The sequence below is a fragment of the Pinus tabuliformis genome, chromosome 9, assembly GCF_031772625.1.
Source record: "Pinus tabuliformis cultivar Carrire ecotype Pingquan chromosome 9, CPIR1, whole genome shotgun sequence".
Classification (NCBI taxonomy): domain Eukaryota; kingdom Viridiplantae; phylum Streptophyta; class Pinopsida; order Pinales; family Pinaceae; genus Pinus; species Pinus tabuliformis.
Genome location: NC_142307.1, coordinates 203,821,393 through 203,843,934, shown reverse-complemented (window position 1 = coordinate 203,843,934; position 22,542 = coordinate 203,821,393).

Genomic DNA, 22,542 nt, shown 5'->3' with positions numbered 1-22,542 from the left:
TGTTGTTGTTATGCTTCCAGGTGTGCACTGGGAGATCATGTTTGCCAAGTAAAGTGTATTGTTGACTAAATCAACCATATTGCCAGCAATTAATTTACATCTTGAAGCAGCCCTTTCCGCTTTCATCACTTGAGTTTGCCATTCCGTGAAGAGTATGTCCTTGTATGTCTCATGGATTCTAGGCAAGTTCGCTGCTTTTCCCACGTTAGAATCTTGCCAATCAAGATAGCCGACTATGGTTTCTTCGGCTTGATCTAGCTCATTTCTGGCCTTCTCTACCTGCTGACACACTGATGTAGTTAGCTCGCATAATGGTTCTGCCTCAGTGAGTTGTCGGCACAGGAGCCTAATCTGAGATATTAATGCACTGTTTATCTGAGATGCCTCGGCTCTGAAATCCTCCACTTTCTAGGTTCCCTTGATGTCTTCGAGCTGCGCTAATAGTTGAGCTATTTGCTCGTCTTTTGATTTCATCATCAGTTCATTCGCTGTTCTCAACTGTGCCAATGCCTCCGACAATTCTTTCTGCTTCTGGATTGTTCTTTGGTCGATCCTCTGCTTTTCGGTCTGCAGTTGCTGGGTTAATAAATTGTTTTCTTGCTGTTGTGCCAGCAACTGTTCTTCTGCTTGCGCTGCCTTGTGCTTCGCCTCGGTCATTTCTGCCTGTAATGCAAAAATTTCCTGGTCCTTAGTCTTCAATAGAAGACTTACCTCCGATGCCTTATCAATAGTCGTTGCAGAATAAGCCCCTGCATACTGCGACAGCTTTGTTAGATCATCGGAGGGGTCCAATTCCTCCTTCCATACTACATTGCCCGTGACTGTCTGCTCAGGAAAGATAGAAGGTTGATCAAGCTTTCGTCTGTTCCTTGAGCGCTTAACAACTGCTCTATGCCTTGGGCTGTAGAAAACATCCAGGGGAGGAATATCTTCCACCTAGAGAACAATTTGATCGGAAGGGTCCTTAGTAATTACCTCAACATCCTTTGAAATGGGTGGGCCGCTGGTTCCGCTTAGAACCTGAGAAGAAGTGATATCTAGTGTATCGCTTGTTTTAGAGGTGTCTGTATCCTTGGAGACCTCCGTTCCTCTGATAATGGAATCAAATTGGTTCCATTGTTTAAGAAATTCGGGATCATTGGAGGTATGTTTATGTTGCTCTGTCTGGGATTTGCTCCGCTCTTTTTTTTGTTCTAACCTCTGCTGCTCCTCTTGTTCTTTTCTATGCTGCTCTTCTTGTTCTTTCTTTTTTTTCTCTTCCTGTTCCCTTTTCTGCCTATCTGCCAATTCCTTTTTCTGCCTATCTGCCAGTTCTTTTTTCTGCCTATCTTCCAGTTCTTTCTTTTGTTTCTCCTCTTCTTCCCTCTTCCGCTGTTCCTCTATCTCTTTCTGCTTTCTCTGTTCTTGATCCTTCTGCGCTTTCTGCTGTTTTTCTATCTGCTCTTTCTTCTGCCTCTCTGCTTGCTCTTTTCTTTGCTTTTCTGCCTGCAGCTTCTTTTGCCTCTCCTCCTGTTGCTTCTTTAGTTCTTTTGTTGTAACAGGAGGTTGGCTCGTTTGTTGCCGACCAGGCTCGCTTGAAGAAGATGCTGGGGTTGTTGACAATAAATCTAGAGGCAGAGTTTGCAACCTCTGCTCTCTAAGTTTATTGAACTCAGTTAACTTCTCATCATTGTATTTCATTCTAGCAAGCTCTTTGGCATGGCCTATTGTTTCGGAGGCGACGAACAGGTCATCAAACACATCTTCTTGATGGTCAATCTTTGTCAGTTTGGCCTGTTCTAAGGCAGTGTAAGCAGTTTTCTTTGGATCATAGAGTCTGCTTGGGATAGTGGCCAGGGATAAAGCTTGCATCTTTGTTGCCTCCTTTTCTGCATGCTTGAGATCATGCAGAGTAAAAACACCAATTCTCAAGGGAAAAGAGGGCCAGCCCCTCTTCTTTTCTTTCTTGAGAGTTTGTGTAACACTCTCGGCCATAATCTGGTAGGAGATTTCTCGGGCTAACAATTTGTCTGGAACATATAGAGGGAGAATATGCGGCTTGGCTTGACTCCCGAAAACCCTAACATAGGTAAAATGCTCTTCTCCGAACCAACTTGCTACAGCTGGTAAGTCGAAGGAAGCCAGATAGGAGATTTTGGGAATGGGCCTATCAAAAATGGAATAATGAATGGGAACCATAAAACCATTGCAAATTTGATACAAATGGTCCTTGTAAGAGGACTTCCACAATTTCTGGTGGTATAAATGAATGGGTGAGGGGTCTTGGGCGGTCCACCTCCAACCGAGGATGGGAAACTCAGAATTAAAACATAATGTATCCATAATGTAAGCACTATAATAAAATGGTGGGATTTTCCTTTCGGTGACTACGGAATTGGCTCTAAAGTCACGAACAGCTACGGCCAACTTATCAGAGAGAATGGTGGCCCAATCCATGATTATACTATTAACAGCTGCTTCCATTAGGGGAACCATCTCTATGTCAAAATTAGCAGAGTCGTGTAATCCCCATAGCCTACACATCATAATCCCCGCATAGCAATAGGGAGAAGCCAAAGAATCGACTGAGTACTTACCAGAGGTTTCGTGCTTGTGTTTGGCTGGATTCTGCCTCCAATCCCTAATGGGCTCGGATTGCACTTCATTGTCGGCTGCAAATTTCTCCACGAAAGCTTTGTTGTAGATTTTCTCCGGCTCGGGCAAATGATACATTTGCCTTAGATGCTCTGGCTTGAACGACCCGAAAATCCTCCCATCCCTTGTGATAAACGTTCTGTCGTGGATTGGGATTTCCTCAATTGCCCATCGCACTACATCAGTGTAGGGAAGAATTTGTTCTCTGGCCGCTATCCTGTGAAGGAAAGAGTCGGCCAAGTCTTTAAGAGTAGCATCGGACTTCCTTAACACGTCCACACTAGCTTCCGTCACCGTCACTTTTGGTTGCTCGGCCTCTAATAGATTATAAGTGCCCTGCCATGTAGTCCTGGTAAGACCAGTGCATGTAGTGTCTGAAATTAAACCTTTCTTCTTATCTACAGCAGCTTGACCTGCAACAGATGTAGCAGCGGAGCCCGCAGTCCTTTTGGATTTCTTCCCCATCTTGCTCAAGCTTCTCTCGACAGATGAATTCTACACAAATGCAAGAGAAATCGTAACAAAGAAATATAACAATGACAATCCATAGCGGGAAAGATATATCATTTGAAGCATGCTGAGATTAATTCTCAAAAGTGGCTGCGGATCCAATCACTGGGAAGATATTGCAGATGCATTAATGGTCGTTTAAGGCCTGCTACTCATTAAATGATTATTACACCGTTATCCGGCTGAATGACCCCCTTAAGCGTGCAATAGATATTTTGGCGGTTGAGCGCAGGTGTTCGTTAATCGAAGGGGCAAGGTTTTAAATACAAATACATCACCTTATCCCTGCATTTAACGGCTTTTTTGAAATTCGCGCTTTATCAATCGGATAACAATATAACTTTTAGATCCTTACGTGATGACTTTTCGGGAACGCCGATCGCCGATTGCGACATCGCATCGGACTAGCGCAAGAGGGTGCATATAAAGTGATTCCCCGACTTCCCGATCGCCGATATCACATCGCATCGGGGGTAGGACCTGGGCGCCTTATTAGGGTACATGGGGTGCTGCCGATAGCCGATCGCCGATATCGCGTCGCGTCGGGGCTTAGGTTATGCGCGTTTATAAGGTGTGCATGGAATATCGCCGATCGCCAATAGCGATATCGCATCGGGGGAGATCAAGATACCACTTCAATGTGTTTCTCATGTCATTGCGATATGCGATCTTGCGATCGCTTTATCGCAATAACAAAAGGTTGTTTTATTATTGGAACACAATTATTCAAAAGGCTTAAATACATAAACTCATTTGATTATAAGGCCTTTGTGAATCAACAAGAGATTTTGATGCCAATCAAACTTTAAAAGGGACCCATTCCATATGTTAACATTTGTGAATAAAAATGATATGAAATGGGGGGTTGTTGTAGAGCACAACACCTCCTAAGTCAATGTTCTCTAAGTGTTGTTTCCTTATCTCTAAGAACACTTGTGTTATCTTATCCAAGGCATATATTTTCTTGAATTAGTACCTAAATTTTCTTGACATGCAACACACACACACAAAAGGTGGGAAAATCATATCTTTTTCACATCGTACTTCAAAGAGGAACTCTTGGAAGAGATATTTCTCTCCTTGGGACAAAGCGACACTTCAAGATAATGAAGCATTGTGTCATTATTGATTGCACTCCTTCGATCTGAGCAACGACACCCTAGTAGAGCACACTCCATCAAGATCAGTGAGTGCGCCCTCCAGTGAGCACACTCCTTCAACATGAAGAAATGCACCCTCTTCAACTTCATGCATGTGCTTTTGTTTCATGTGGGTGCACTCCAAGAAAATAGGAGCCCACTTCACTTCACTTAACTAACTCATCCATCTGTCAAAAATTGGTGAGAATGCATGGAATGGATTTGCATGTAATCTCTTTATAATCAACTGAGTTAATCATTCTTTCTCATAATCATTCTCATCTGGGTTGAGTGCACTTCTTTGGATCAAGCAGCTCTTTATCACTCTTCATTCCAATTAAGTTTTGCATGTCGGTTATATACTTATTTTTAGTTTCTTTATGGCAGTTTAGTTCATCCTTTCTAGTACAAGTGTCAATTGTGGTTGCGGGTTGTGACTCTTCACATTTTGTAACTTTTCACATTATGGTCATGACTGCGACAGAATCTATAAGAACCTATAGAACCTTCCTCTCAAATTTTCAATCATTTTATGTTGTTACTAAACTTGTTCTTGAGCCACTCCAATCCAGAGTACAATTCTAGAAGCAAAGGCCTATCTGCCTCAGAAATCTGCCCCCAGAAAATCAAGTTTTCATGTTGAGCACACTCCTTAAATTCGAAGAACTGTTCCCTCCTTGAACCGTGAGTGCACCATGAATCAACAAATGTTTTTCCCTTCGTGCTTCAATAGTGCATCATGCGCTCTTGGTGCTCTCTCTCTCTTTCTTGAGCGCATGAGCGCACCTTGAAACCTTGAGTGAGCCTTGAACTTCCCTTCGTGCTTAAACAATGTTCCCTTCTTATTTCGATGTAGTTTTCTTTCCTGTACAAGTGACCATGTCTCATATTTGACAGGCTTACACTCTTAGCTAATCTTGTTGTCTTTCTGAACATGATTTGCAAAGTTGTTTCTTGAAATAGATATATGATTTGTTTAAGGGAATATTTTTTGCCATCAGTGTGCCTCAATGTGCAGCTATTCCAAGTATTAGTATTATTATTCTATGATCATCTATTGGAATGATGCATCCCACTACTTGCTTAGTTGCCTCAAAAGAAGCTACACAAGTGAGCACTAAAGAAGTAGTGGAAGTTACAAAGCCTACCATTCCTATTCTTATAGACACTCAGTGTTTTATGGAAAAATATACTGAGGCCACATAGAAGGATATTAAAGACACTTTCATGTAAAAAAGTTCCCTGAAAATTTAGAAGACAAGCAAGTTTACATCAACATCAAGTTGTCCATGATAGATAGTGATGCAGGAGCATCTAACCCCCTCCTTAATCAAAGAGGAATCCAAAGCGGAGCGAAGTTGACGTGGCCACAAAAACCATATTTTCGTTAAATTCATATTATTAATAAAGATTGTTGTGATTCGGTTGAGTAAATTTAGAGATCTTATGAGGGGATATCGGATCTGGAACGATCCAATCTACTTTCCTCCATTGTTATAAACTAGTCTTCGTGCATTTGTAGGGGGGAGCCAGGCGCATGTATATCCAGTGCTGTCAGGGAAACCTGGCTCATCAAATAATGTATTGTAATTTGAATCCAAAAATAATATAAATCATGTGTTTTGTGGTTATGAGTTTCTTTCATTATGTATACGAGTATGTCAGTTCTTAAATTGATCCTGAGTGTTGGTGTAGCCGGCGCAAGGATAGAATTATGACAGCGTTTTTTTCTGAGGTTACAAATCGTAGTATTGGTGTATGGGCTTGTAGTCACTTGAAAACATCTTCAAGAGAAGAGCGTTGTGTGAACTTGGTTCATACGTTGGGGAACTGCAGCTACGTTGGCTTATAAAGACCATGGTGATGAGATGAGCGGCGTTGAAAGGCATTTAGACAACGCATTGACCAAGATTAAACAGTGGCACAATTGTTAGACGCAGCAAAGGTAATGCGTATTCAAGATTTGTGAAGGACTGTGGTTGATTGTACGTTGGGGAGAGAAATCAATATAAATATAAAGTCACCAATTCTTGCTGGAATAATCGATACAAGTTTCAATTCTTCGCTGTATGGATATGTGTAGCCATCGAATTATTTATTGGATGTCGTCCATACTTATGTCAACACGGTAAATAGTTTGAAATTTATATATGAAAAGGGATTTTGGCAATACCCCAAGATCTCTTTTCATCAAAGTGGTATCAGAGCAGGGAAAGGATTTCCTACGAGAAGGGAGAGGAATGCAAGCAGAAGGGGAAAGAGGTACAGTTGTGTTAAAGTTGGAGAGTTTATGGTCTTACCGTCGTGCAGATGGCGGCAACGGAAGGTGAGAAGATTTGCAGCAACCTAGAGCAAGGTGTGCTCAATTGGTTCCAGAGAAGAGAACCAGAAGGATGCCAAAAGACTGAGTGAGGAGGGCTTGGTGAGGTATCGTGTAACAGAGGAGACTGTTACTGCAGAGGTTGGTTGCAGCTCACAGAAGATCATGAAGGCAGTTCCATTGAAGAAATGCAGTGGGTAGAATTGCTAAGGACAAGGAGAAGCATATGACCAGGAGGTCATAAATTTTTGTACCTCGGGAGTCTGATGCAGGAGCATCTAACCCCCTCCTTAATCAAAGAGGAATCCAAAGCGGAGCGAAGTTGACGTGGCCACAAAAACCATATTTTCGTTAAATTCATATTATTAATAGAGATTGTTGTGATTCGGTTGAGTAAATTTAGAGATCTTATGAGGGGAGATCGGATCTGGAACGATCCAATCTACTTTCCTCCATTGTTATAAACTAGTCTTCGTGCATTTGTAGGGGGGAGCCAGGCGCATGTATATCCAGCGCTGCCAGGGCAACCTGGCTCATAAAAAAACGTATTGTAATTTGAATTCAGAAATAATATAAATCATGTGTTTTGTGGTTATGAGTTTCTTTCATTATGTATACGAGTATGTCAGTTCTTAAATTGATCCTGCGTGTTGGTGTAGCCGGCGCAAGGATAGAATTATGACAGTGTTTTTTTCTGAGGTTACAAATCGTAGTATTGGTGTATGGGCCTGTAGTCACTTGAAAACATCTTCAAGAGAAGAGCGTTGTGTGAACTTGGTTCATACGTTGGGGAACTGCAGCTACGTTGGCTTATAAAGACCATGGTGATGAGATGAGCGGCATTGAAAGGCATTTAGACAACGCATTGACCAAGATTAAACAGTGGCACAATTGTTAGACGCAGCAAAGGTAATGCGTATTCAAGATTTGTGAAGGACTGTGGTTGATTGTACGTTGGGGAGAGAAATCAATATAAATATAAAGTCATCGATTCTTGCTGTGATAATCGATACAAGTTTCAATTCTTCGCTGTATGAATATGTGTAGCCATCGAATTGTTTATTGGATGTCGTCCATACTTATGTCAACACGGTAAACGGTTCGAAATTTATATATGAAAGGGGATTTTGGAAATACCCCAAGATCTCTTTTCATCAAATAGGATTGCATGCAGTTTCACAGTCATACCTTATGCAGAGGTAATTGAATGGATTATATCACACATGGATGATTCATATTTGGTGCTTCGTAATGAAAGTGGTGGTCATCCTACCACCTACCATGGAGAGGACATGCAAATTTATTACAAGATGTTGAAGCCCTCAAAGTATGCCAATAACATATTCTACACTAGATGAGCCAATGTTGACACAAGTGATATCATCAAGTCCTATTGTTAAGAGCTCGCCAAGTTCTGACACTGCCCAAACGCAATATACCTGACTAGGATTTTTAGAGAAGTGTATTAATACTTTATTTCTATGTGTTGTAGGATGCATGGGTGCAAGAATGTATAAGTATTTGAAGAGAATTGGATATTCAAGCTCAAGTTGGTTTTTACTCATGGAAAAATCTTCAATTGTGTAGATGAGTTGCATCAACATGTTGGGCAAGCTAAAGCAACTCTAAGGGAAAACCAAGAACCATAGTTCTATATGTCAGCATATATCTTAAATGGAATTTTTGATCGATATACATTCCCAAGGATTTATTGGAAGTGGACCTTGCAAGACAAGTTTGTAATCTACTTCCATTGCAAGGTATTATCAGAGTTTAGTTTCAGAGGCGCATATGACATATTGGCGGAGCATTCCTTTGCAGTCATATTTCAGATGATTTATTAGATCGACCCTCCTTGCATGACCAACTAGGTGAAAGAGGCATTACACAATATCACAGCTTGGTTTGCTGCACCAGAAGGTACATATATATCAGATGTTTTAGATGCCAAATTTCTTCTCATATTATGCCATGACAAGGTGGTCCTGCATGAAGTTTCTTATCAGTTAAATAAAAGGTTATCAAGAGTTTTACATAGAAGTAATAAGGCCCCTTGGCCTACTTTCCCTTTGAGTATTGGAGTGTATGATTTGAAGATCCACAAGGCGAAAGAAGCTGAAATGCAAGAGCTAGACCACTTGCACTTTGCAGTCAAGGACTTTCATGGGTATGATCCCAGGAAAGTGTGCAAGAAAAATTATAACATGATTAGCTTCACTCAAGGATATACATCAATTAGTACTATAGAGGATGAAAAGGTGAAGAATCAATACAATGCATTAAGAATGACACACCTAGGAATTGAAGCAGGTTCCCCCCAAGTTCCACTAGCCTAAGATGTACCAACACATGAGACACCACAAGAAACAACAACTCAAGAAAGTACTGCAGCTTCCAGGAAAAGGATCAAGCATGATCCAACAAAAAAAAGTAACAGAAAATGGAATGATGAGGTGTTGAATAAAGGAGCTATGGAGGTCGAACAAGAAAAGAGAGAATTGGAGGCAAAGAAGAAGAACAAGAAAGGAATAGAGTGGAAGAAGAATAGTAAAGGTAGTCATAGGAGGAGGAAAAAACACAAAGGTTGGAGCAATAACAAATGACTCAAGAAATAGAAGAAGAATTGGAGGAAGATGATGCAATCCAACCCATAGATGATGAACTAGGTTCTCCAACAGAACCTCCTCTTACAGGTGGTCTTCTCCCATTTGATGAGATGAGAATCACATCTCCACTAGAAGAACGAGTCATGTACATATGTAACGTTACATTTGATCAGCTGAAGAATAGGATATGCAACAAAGACGAATATTCTTTCCAAATTATCCTTAGAATATAGTCTTTGTATCTATGGAAAAGGTGATAAATTCAAATACTAGGAGGAATCCCCGCACAACCATGGTAGCTAATGTTTCTTTTGCTACAATGGCACATGATAACTCAAAGCCTTTTTTGAATGAGAATACATGATTAAGGGAAGAGTTAGCTGCAAGAAACATGCGAAACATCTCGCTACTGAAAACCAATGATTATCTTCCCACAACTTCAACATAGTAGAATGGCAACCATCCATACAAGAGGAATTGGGGCCAATGGAGGATACGATGGTGTAGTTTTATGATGAAATGACACTTTTACATGAGGTAGTGGCACCCTTGGTTGGTATAAAAAAGAAAGCGCAAGAAGTCCTAAAACTCTTAAAGGTGGAAAACAGAGTTGTTAATCAAATCCAAGTGTTGGTGCTTGGTTTGACCCTAATTAGAACATGGCTCTTTCTATTGGTTATGCCTTGCACCCCCTCATCATATGACTTCCTATCATAATTCTTATGACAAAAAATCACTTCATTAAAACTACACATTTACCCTGTATCAAATATATTGTTATAATAATCATTATAACTTGTAAAAAACCAATATTATATTACATAAATAATAAATAAATAAAACAACAAATTTTGATCTAATAATTACAAACACTTTTAATTATAAATTATAATTATTATTATAATAATTTAAATAAATAAATAAAATTAATTTAAATAATAAATAAATTTCAAATAAAATTTAATTAATTAATAATTAAATTTATATAATCAAAATACAAATCATTAAAATAATCAAAACAACATTAAATATAATAATATAAGCTAAACATAATGAAATTAAATATTAAAACAAAGGCATAAAATATAAACTAACAAAAATATTTAATATAATCAAACTAAGTTAAATAAACATAAATGAACTAACATATGAAACCAATAAACATTAAATAATTTAATAAAATCATAGCTAACCTTCGTACCTTTCTCACCTTCAAAAACTTTAAAATGTATATATAAACTATAAATTAACTAACATATGAAACCAATAAACATTAAATAATTTAATAAAATCCTATCTCACCTTCGTACCTTTCTCACCTTCAAAAACTTTAAAATGTATATATAAACTATAAATTAACTAACATATGAAACCAATAAACATTAAATAATTTAGTAAAATCGTACCCAACCTTCGTACCTTTCTCACCTTCAAAAACTTTAAAATGTATATATAAACTAACATATGAAACCAATAAACATTAAATAATTTAGTAAAATCGTACCCAACCTTCGTACCTTTCTCACCTTCAAAACCTTTAAAATGTATATATAAACTAAGTCTTACACACCCTACCTTATATCCTACCTCACCAAAACTAAAAAGCACGTTTGAATAAGTAATGGTGGGCATACACTATATATTAACCCAAGCCTTTAAAATATATAAAATTCAGCAAGTTTGAATAAGTACGGGTGGGCAGACACTATATATTACCGAAGCCTTTAAAATATATAAAATTCATTACCTCATGCATTACGTTTTAAAATGAAACAAAGAATATGGAGTAGATTTCCTTGACACAGGAAATCTTGTGTCAAGCTCCAAAAAAGATGAACCAAAGGATATGGAGCAAAGTTCTTATTTTGCGTCCATCTTCTTAAAAAATGAAACAAAGGATATGAGGATAGTTCTTTTACTATGTCAGTTTCATTAAAAAATGAAATAAGGGTTGTGAGAATAGTTCTTTTATTATGTCAACCTCATTAAAAAATTAAATAAGCCTTCATGAGGATGGTTCTTTTCCTATATCAATCTCCTTAAAAAATGAAACAAATCTCCTTCCAATTCGAGTCTTTGATTAGATCTCGTAAAATCCCATAAGTTTACAGAGCTCGAAAAGAAGATCTTCAGCGAAGAGATTTCTTGTAGATCCAACACCTACATCTATTCAAGTTGTTGAATCAAAAAGTACACATAAACAAGCAGAAGTTGATGAAAGGGACCATAATGTTAAATATTTTCAAGATCAATTGGACAAGGCTCATCTAACAATAGCATATTTGTAGCAAGAAAATAGTGAACTTAGGCATAAAGTATCACAAGAAGTTGTTCAACTTAGTGAAGGAGAACCATCCAGGAAAATATTGGTACATGTTGCTACAGGCAAAATAAAATAGGTCACTGATGTTAAAGAGATAAAGGAGACAATTAAACAATCAAGGAGACCTAGTACTAGGTCCGCTACCAAAATGAAAATGAAAATGGTGGAGACTATTCAACCAAAACAAAAAATGGTATTTGATGAGCAGAAGGAGTTTGAAAATTTGTTGGAACAACTTGAAGGAGTTCAACAATAGGTAGATTGGCTAGAAGAAAAAGATCACGATGATAAGTTTAATTTGTTTAAACAGTTAGGAGTTGTTGAACATGTCCTTGACAAAGCTAAATACAAGTTGAAATGGAACTTTCCTCTGCATAGGCAAGTGAGAAGTTTATATGTATATAATTTGGTATTAAAAAGAAGACTCAGATTGGTAAAGCAGAAGCTCACTAAGGCCAAGGAATCTGGAAGAAAGAGGAAGAGAGGAAAGTTGTATATACTAGCAGAGGCCAATATAAAGGTAAATCTTCATCAGGAGGATATCATTCATCTTTAAAGTTTTGTCTTTTTTCTAAAGAAATAAAAAATAAGTCAGTTTTGGTGGAGCTTGCAAAAGCGCAGCAAGGACTTGCTACACTTTTTATGTAGTCTTTGATGTTGATGAGATAGTGGAATTTTGAAGTTTTTATTGTCATGAGAGGAGTTATATGAATGTCAGAAAACTTATCTTTATTCTTATAGCATTTATACCATCATAAAAAGCCCATATGTTCAGCATTTTGAAGGCACTGCGAAAGGTGACAATTTTTCTGCGAAAGTGGGGGTTAGTCAATAAGGAGGTATGAAAGCACTATGAATCCTATCTCATAGGTTGATCCAAGATCTTTTACTTATAGATGCATCAGAATTACATGAAACATATCAATCAACCATGGAACTTAAAGCACATAAAATAATGTGGAAATAACAAGATAAGCATGAAACCATGACGCAAAGATTTGATTATGGAGTTCATCCAATTTGGACTATGTCTCCGAGCCCTACTCAATAGTGGGGAGGCCTTCTTTCATTAAGTGGCATAAAAAGAGATAAAGTACAAGCAACATTCATTTACAATCCTTATACCTCCAAGATGGAAGATGAGCAAAGAATGGAAAGCCCATCTCTAGAAACAGATAGTACCACCAAAATCCTAGCGAAAATTCGTGCAAAAACTCCTATCTGAACACCCAATTCAGATAATCGGGCTTTTTTAACCCTCTTAGAACCTCCTTGCTGCTCAAGAAGAGGTTCCGACCTTCTGCCTGGTCGGGTTACTACTGCATGCGATGTTTTGACTATCGGCCAGTCTCCTCCTCTTCCCTGTGTGGACCTTCCCATATATATAACTTGATCGGTCAACTCTTCAATTTCAGGTAGTTCCAACAAATGACCAATTTAGGAAGGCGGGTTGTTTCTAGGAGAGATTCTCAGGCTTGAAATAGTACATAGGTAACAAACCTATCATACATGGAAAACCACCATCAAACAATTCAAACAAACCGTTCTTTTTTAAACCTCAAACCAGTGAAATAATATAAAAAATCGGCGTATTCCTGAACCTGACGGATAACACAGAGAATCAGCATTTTAACTCGGCAGGAAAACCTAAACTTTGCAACAAATGGCCTGTGATAAAGGCAGAACAATCAATGCATATCCCATCGCAAATCACAATCGGCGGAGTCAGGGGTAGTATTGTACACGAGACTCTACAAGTGGCGATATGAAATGTGCGATAAACGATGTACTCGAGGGACTATCAACTAAAACCCATAATGGTATCGCATCCGGGATCCATCAGCATATCACAATCAATGGACTTAGGGGGTAACATATTGGGGCTCTGCAACGTGTGATTGTGATAATCGCAAATCACAACCTGATCCTGTTGGAATCAATTCTGTACCGCTCCTTGCGATGTGCGATATGCAATTTTTCACATCGCACCCCTTCCTTACACAGGGCTGATTTATAACCAAAGTTCCTTGTGATCTGCCATTGTGATTATCGCATCGCAGCTTGGTAACGCTAGGGCTGATTCACAAACCTCAGACTTCTGCGATCTATGATCAGTGAACTGCGGGGTCTATGGCACCCTGCCACTTAGCACTTCCCCATTCACTGAAGACTCTGCCACATCATTTTCTCCTACCACCTGTCCAAGTCAAACTTTAACTTTGAATTTCCCTAACTTCTTCAGATGAACTCAGATTTGAGTGTCATTTGCACCATTGGAATCAGGATGACAAGAAATTTGATCCAATGCTAAGTTTATAGATTTTCTACCACTTCGAGTTTTGAGCCTTCTTATCATGCCACTGGTACCTTTCAGGGATTCACCTGGATCATAGGTTCATTACCATCGCAAAGACATTTTAAAGATACCCATTTTCTCCATTTATTCAAAGGAGGGTTGCAACCATACAAAACATGGAGGGCTACTTTAACTTGCTGCGAAATTGGCTGATGCACTGTGAAACTGGATAGTCAGCACCATTTCACTTCATATTTCAAATTTTTGGTTTCTAGAAGTAGTTTGGATCATGTGGATAGGTGGCATATTGTCTTAGGAGGTGTAGTTAATGTTTATTTGCAAATATTCCAAGTTGGTGATGTTTTAGGCATATATTGGTTGTAAGTAAAACCACTCCTATTTTTAAGTATATGCACCAAAATTTCGATGTATCTAGTTAGAAGTTTGTTTTGTTCAATAATTTCAACCACCTAGAGTAGGAGATCGAACCTCATGATGTATATAGAGATGAAAAACATAGTAAATGGTTTTGTTGGTTAGATTAAAGAGAAACAGACTTCTGCGCACTGTATTTTCTAAAATGTTTGTGAGTGAATGAATGAAAGACAGAAGGTGATTTGCAGGGATTCATGTGTCAGATCTTGATGATTTGTTCTTATTTATTCTTGTAAGTTTGTCTCATGTGTTTATATCTCTTGAATGTATGTCTTATTGTTTGGAAAAACCAAATGTTTAACTCAGAATTCATCTTAATGGTGCTCTGATTTAGTTTTGCCAAGTGATCTACGTTTTCCTCTTAAAGCAACATTTAGAATTCATCTATAATTTTTATGCTTTATGTATTGTCTTCCACATTTCTTACACTCACCCTCCTACAACAATTTAACTTGATTTCATCACCAAGACTACCTACCTTGCCCCTGTGGAGAAACCCCTTTCTCTCTTCATCATATCACTGGACAAAAATATAAGTTTGACATGACTCCATGCCCAATGGATCTATCTCTTTTCTCATCAACAGACTTTCAAAAAAAAACTTTATTTAATATTATACCTAGCCTAATATTATATCAGTTGAGTAACCTAAGTGAGAGAGCCTTGTCCAAGGCTAGAAGGGCTAGATTCTGGCCTAGAAGTTGTTTGTGGTTACCTCTAAAATTTCTCTCTTCAGCCTAGGGAAATTTATGGAGTGCTAACCATCTCTTTATAATCAACCGAGTTAATCATTCTTTCTTGTAATCATTCTCATCTCGGTTGAGCGCACTTCTTTGGATCAATGAGCTATCTATCACTCTTCATTCCAAGTAAGTTTTGCATGTTGATTCTATCGCTTTCCTTTAATTTTTTTTTTGTCGATATTGCATTCTTAGTTGGCGTTTCCTTCTTTTTAGTTTCTTTGCTGGTATTTTAGCTCATTATTTCTAGTACAAATGTCAATTTTTTGTTGCAAGTTGTGACTCTTCACATACTATTCATGACTGCCACAAAATCTATAAGAACTTGTAGATCCTTCCTCTCAACATTTCAATCATTTTATCTTGTTACTAAACTTGTCCTTGAGCCACTCCAATCTAGAGTGCACTTCTAGAAGCGAAGGCCTGACTATCTCAGAAATTTGCGCCGAGAAAATCAAGTTTTCCTATTGAGCGCACTCCCTCGACTCGAAGAATTGTGCCCTCCTAGAGCACATGAGTGCACCCTGAATCAACGAATGTTTTTCACTTCATGCTTTGACAATGTGCCTTGCGCCCTTGATGCTCTCTCTCTCTCTTTCTTGAGCGCACGAGTGCACATTGAAACCTTAAGTGAGTCTTGAACTTCCCTTCATGCTTCAACAATGTGCCCTTCTTATTTCGATGTAGTTTTCTTTCTTGTACAAGTCTCCATGTCTCGTATTTGATAGGCTTACACTCTTAGCTAATCTTGTTGTCTTTTTGAACATGATTTGCAAAGTTATTTCTTATAATATATAGAGGATTTATTTAAGCTAATATTTGTTGCCATGAGTGTGCTTCAACATGTAGGTGTTCCAGCTACTACTATTATTATTCTCTCATCCTCTATTGGAATTATTCCTCCCACTACTCATTGGGTTTCCTCAAAAGAAGCTAAAAAAGTGAGCACTAAAGAAGTAGTGGAAGTTAAAAAGCCTACCATTCCTATTCTTACAAACACTAAGTGTTTTATGGAAAAATATATTGAAGTCAAATAGAAGGATATTAAAGACACTTTCATGCAAAAAAAAATCCCTTATAATTTGGAAGACAAGCAAGTTTACATCAACATCAAGTTGTCCATGATAGATAGGATTGCATACAGTTTCAAAGTCATACCTTGTGCAGAGGTAATTGAATGGATTCTATCACATAGATTTGGTGCTTTGTAATGAAAGTGGTGGTCATCCTTCCACCTAACATGGAGAGGACATGCACATTTATTACAAGATATTGAATCCCTCAAAGTATGTCAGTAACATATTCTACAGTAGATGGGACAATCTCGACACAAGTGATATCATCAAGTCCTGTTGTCAAGAGTCGGCCAAGTTCTGACACTACCTGAGTGCAGTATACATGACTAGGATTTTGAGAGAAGTGTATCAATATCTTATTGCTATGTGTTGTAGGCTACATGGGTGAAATAATGTATAAGTATTTGAAGACAATTGGATATTCATGCTCAAATTGGTTGTTACTCGTGGAAAAATCTGTAATTGTGTATATATACTTTCTTTTGAGTTGCAACGACATGTTGGGTAGGCTAAAGCAACTCTAAGGGAAAACTAAGCACCAATGTTCTATATGTCAGCATATATCTTAGATGGAATTTGTGCTTGATATGCATTCCCAGGGATTTATTGGAACTGAACCCTGCAAGACAAGTTTCTAATCTACTTCCATTGCAGGGTGTTATCAGAGTTGAGTTTCAGAGGGGCATATGACAAATTAGCGGAGCATTCCTTTGCAGCCATATTTTAGATGATTTATGAGATCGACACTCCTTGTATGACCGACTAGGTGAAAGAGGCATTACATAATATCATAGATTGGTTTGCTGCACCAGAAGGTACATATATCCGATGTTTTAGATGCCAAATTTCTCCTCATATTATGTCGCGACAAGGTGGTCCTACAAGAATTTTCTTATCAGTTAAATACAAGGTTTTCAAGAGTTTTACATAGAAGGAATAAGGCCCCTTGGCCTACTTTCTCTTTGAGGATTGGAGTGTCTGAGCTGAAGAGCCACAAGGCAACAGAAGCTGAAATGCAAGAGCTAGACTGCTTGCACTTTGTAGTCAAGGAATTTCATGGGTATGATCCCAAGAAAGTGTGGAAGAAACATTGTGACATGATTGGCTTCACTTGGGAATATACATCAATGAGTACTACAAAAGAGGAAAGGTGAAGAGCTGGTACAAAGCATTAAGAAAGACACACCCAAGAATTGAAGCAGGCTCCCCCCAAGTTCCACCAGCCTAAGATGTACCAACATAGGAGGCACCACAAGCAACAACAACTCAAGTAAGTATTTCATTTTCCAGGAAAATTATCAAGCGTGATCCAACAATAAAAAGTATAAAAAATTGGAATGATGTCCTATTGAATAAGGGAGCTATGGAGATCAAACAAGAAAAGAGAGAATTGATGACAAAGAAGAAACAGGAAGATGAAGAAGAAAGGAAGAGAGTGGAAGAAGAACAATAAAGGTAGTCGTATGACGAGGAAGCAACATAGAGGTTGGAGCAAGAACAAATGACTCAAGAAATAGAAGAAGAATTGCAGGAAGATGATACCATCCAACCAATAGATGATGAACCAGGTTCTCCAACAAAACCTCCTCTTACAAGTGGTCATCTCCCATTTGATGAGATGATAATCACATCTCCACTAGAAGATAGAGCCATGAACATATGTAATGTTACATTTGATCAGCTGAAGAAAAGGATTGTGCAACAAATGCGAAATTTATTTCCAAATGATCCTCATAATCTAGTCTCTGTTTCTATGGAAAAGGTGATAAATGAAAATACTAGGAGGAATCCCTAGGCAATCATGACAACTAATGTTTCTTTTGCTACAAAGGCACATGATAAATCAGAATCTTTGTTGAATGAGAATACATGATTAAGGGAAGAGTTAGTTGCAATAAAGCAACATGCGAAACATCTCGCTATTGAAAACCAATGATTATCTTCCCACAACTTCAACATAGTAGAATGACAGCCATCCATACAGGAGGAATTGTGGCCAATGGAGGATACGATGGTGTAGTTGTATGATAAAATGACACGTTTACATGAGGTAGTGGCACTCTTGGTTGGTATACAAAAGAAAGCGCAAGAAGTACTAAAACTCCTAAAAGTGGAAACCATAGTTGTTAATCAAATATGGGCATTGGTATTTAGTTTGACCCCAATTAGAACATGGCTCTTTCTATTGGTTTTTCCTTACACCCCCTCATCATATCACTTCCTCTCATGATTCTTATGACAAAAAATCGCCTCATTGAAACTACATGTTTACCCTGCAACAAGTATATTGTTATAATAATCATTATAACCTATAAAAAATCAATATGATATTACATAAAAGGAAACAACAACAACAACTAATTTTGATCTAATAATTACAAACACTTCTAATTATAAATTATAATTACTATTATAATAATTTAAATAATAAATAATAATTAAAATAATAAATACATTTAAAATATAATATAATTAATTAATAATTAAATTTATATAATCAAAACAAAAATCATTAAAATAATCCCAAAAAAAATAAATATAATAATATAAGCTAAACATAATAAAATAAAAAATTAAATATTTAAACAAAAGTATAAAATATAAACTAACAAAATTTTTTAACATAATCGAACTAAGTTAAATAACATAAATGAACTAACATATGAAACCATTAAACATTAAATAATTTAATAAAGTCATATATAGCCTTCGTACCTTCAAAAACTTTAAAATGTATATATAAACTAAGTCTTACACACCCTACGTTATATCCTACCTCACCAAAACTAAAAAGCACGTTTGAATAAGTAATGGTGGGCATACACTATATATTAACCCAAGCCTTTAAAATATATAAAATTCAGCAAGTTTGAATAAGTACGGGTGGGCATACACTATATATTACCCAAGCCTTTAAAATATATAAAATTCATTACCTCATGCATTACGTTTTAAAAGGTAATGGGGTATCAGGACTCCATCGGTCTCGGTGAAAGCTATTAACCTCCTGACCAGTTCTGACCCGACGACAAAATATTAACCGTTCGATTATATAAGGCTTAGACTTCCCCAAACGAAACGAATTTTCAAACATATTTAACATGCTAACCACATATATCAACGGTTTGGATCCATCAGGCTTAACATGCTAATCTTTTTCTCTAGGAAAATGTATTTTAGGTCATTTTTTTTCGCGGAAAATGTATTTTAGGTATAGCTAGCATAGATCCATTTTAAATACGGATTTAACATGAGTTGAGAGGGATCTTATTTCTTCAGATGCAAATTTTTTTATGAATCGATATTATTTAAATATTTGTTATAGTTATTTAATTTTTTTATGAATCGGTATTATTTAAATGTTTGTTATAGTTATTAAATTTTTTAATTTTTTAATTTTTTAAAATATTTATTTAGATTGAAATGAACAAAAATTCAATTTTGATGATAAACAGATAGTGTTACACATCATATTAGACTATATAATGAACCTCCCAACTCAAAAATTTAATATATAAAATTTTTAATATATATCTATCTATCTATATATATATAAACATATTATTATTAAATTTTATAAGTTATATTATTATTTAAAACTGAAATTTATATATATGATATTATTAGAATTTAAAAATATATATATTTAAAATTCTATAATTTTGATTATATTTTAATTAAATTCTAAGTTTATATTAAATATAATTAATATCTAAAATTAAAATTAAAAATTTTAACTTAAAGTTATATTTTTCAGATTTTATTTTAAATTAAAATGGAATCAATGGTTGAATGTAAATTGTGCAGGTGTAATTAATTTGTCGCATGGGAAGAGTAGTGAAGGAAATTCATCAACGATTTTAATAATTCGAAATTGTTTCCAACCCATTAAAATATCCAATTTGTTTCTTTTATCAAATCTACGCTAGTTGTACATATTTAAAAATCTAATTGATCAATGGCTATATTGTAGATTTGATAGAAATGCAAGTATCCAACGTTCTAAAAGAGAAATGATATTAAATTTAATGTTCACTCAAATTTTTGGATTCTATATAGCGTTGAAATTTCTGGAAAACAAATGCACACTAAATATATTTTCATAACCTAATGTTTTCCTATAGTTGGAAAATCTTACTATATTCTACCTAAGGTGAAAATTAAATATCATTTCATAAGGTACGCAAGATTACATTACGAGAAAGAAATTATTAAAAACTTATTACAAGAGGATTTTAAATGAAATTAATTAAGAAGATAAGATAAACATTTTATTTAGGCAAAATTATTATTATTAATGTAATTTTATTTGGGAAGTTACAAAAACTAAATGGGAAACTAATTCTCAAAAATATAAAAAAGAATGTAAGGGTTTCTTTAAGGAGATTTTTTGGCAGATAGAAGGATGGTGTGTTGGAGATGAAGACTTATTCTTTTTTACAGCCATAATGTACTTGCTATAGTGGTGTTTCTCATTGTGACTGTGAGGATTTTTATTTAATAATATCATGATTCATTTATTTTTCTCTTTTCTTTTTATGTAGAGTTTTATTTACCAGTTCATTGTACAAATTATTGATATAATTTAATTATATAATTAGCCTTGAATACATAAATTATTTAGATGCTTTGAATACTTGATATTTGAAGATTTTTTAAATCATATTTGAATTTATTTGTTGTAGAATGAAACTCTAATGACAAGCTATCTAGGGTTTATTTGCACATTATACTTGGATGTCATAAAAAAACCAAGTCTTTTAATTTATTCCTTTTTATTTTTTACTTTATTATTTTCCTCACTATTTACTTCGCTGTGAAATGTGAATGATTGGGCAATAGTTTGACTTGATCATAATCTCAAATCTTTCACACATTAATTTGATATAATTTTTCTCCAATATTTATTATTAGAAACAATTAAATCAAATTTTCTAATTATTGGTGTGGGATAAATTAATATTGATACATGATATCATATTATTTTAAGTACACATTTCAATTAGATATATTTAAGCCAATTCATTTTAATTTATTTCATTTCCTTTTATTTCATGTTAATTTGTAATAACCCTAATAGTGTGTGAATGAGTTATGATATATTAATTTAAACATCATATTGTCATAAATGATATTTTATCTTTAATAAGCTTCATGTGTTATGTGCTTACTACCTTTCTTCCCTAAAACCTCATTTTATTTATAAAACACTCATTGTCATTAATGTAACTTAATCATTTTGCTTTTAAATAATATTTCTTTAGTTAACATTATTCCCTGGGAATACCCCTTGTGGTGAAAGGGAAGTGAGCCCTTGTCACATAACGCGAATGGATCTCTGATCCTTAGTGAATGTCTTCTCAAGTTGTTGTCAGTTACTAGGACAATCCAAGAAACAACACTAGGAATGAGTTTCCAAATATCCAGATGTTTCACAATAGTTGATTAGAAAGGATCAGATTGTTGTCGAAATAGATAGAGTACAGTTGAGACTCCACAGTCATAACAACATTTTCCTTAGCGAGTAGTCAACTAACACTATAGTTTCTTATAGTTGACAACATAATGGTTTGGAGTCCCTGACACATAAGCACGGGATGCCTTCAGTGGGATCACTTGGACAAACAAAAGGCAAGGATATCATCTTACGTGAAGTGAAGCAGTACATCGAGCAAATCAAACAAACATCAGAACATGAAGGCTTGGAGATCACGAAAGACATTATTGCACAATATGTCATTGCACTAGCTAAAGCTCGCATGAAAGTATCATGGCTACAGAATAGTGTACAATCTTGCTCCAAATCCATATTGATAGAAGAATTGGAGGTGAAAATGTGGTTTGCAGTAGACTTGTCGATCTGAATCAAAGTCATTGCTACAAAACTTAGAGTGTGGCATACATACATTACTAATGATCTCTATGAAGAACAAAATGACTTATATATTTGATAGAATTTTTGTCCTATTAGAAGTTTTGTCTCATATAGCCACCATCTTGTGTGTATTTTGTCTTTTGTAATAAGTTTAATGAAATGAAGTCCAAGAGACACATGTGGGATGTGAAAAGACACATGTGGAATGTAAAAGGTCATGTGTAGAATAGGAAAAGTTGTATGGAAGCCCATAGGTCATTGAAGTTGAATAGTCATGAGGAAACTCAAAAATTCATTGTTATTTGTTATAAATGGCTCCTCATAACTCAAGTAAGGGGCTTGGATTCTTAGACTTTTGCCTTGGCTTCTCATGTATTTCATAGGAGGTAAATCATTCTTTGGAGAAGCAAGTTGTGGTTTCATGTTCCCCTAGTAGATCTAGTGTTTCACCTATGAAAGTGTACTTGGAAACTTTCATTAATAATCAGAAACTCTTCGAGCCAACACTTCTTCAAGCATATGTATCATAGATATAGTAAGGTTATTCTTGTTGTGTTTGCGATATAACATATTTAGACTAATGAACTA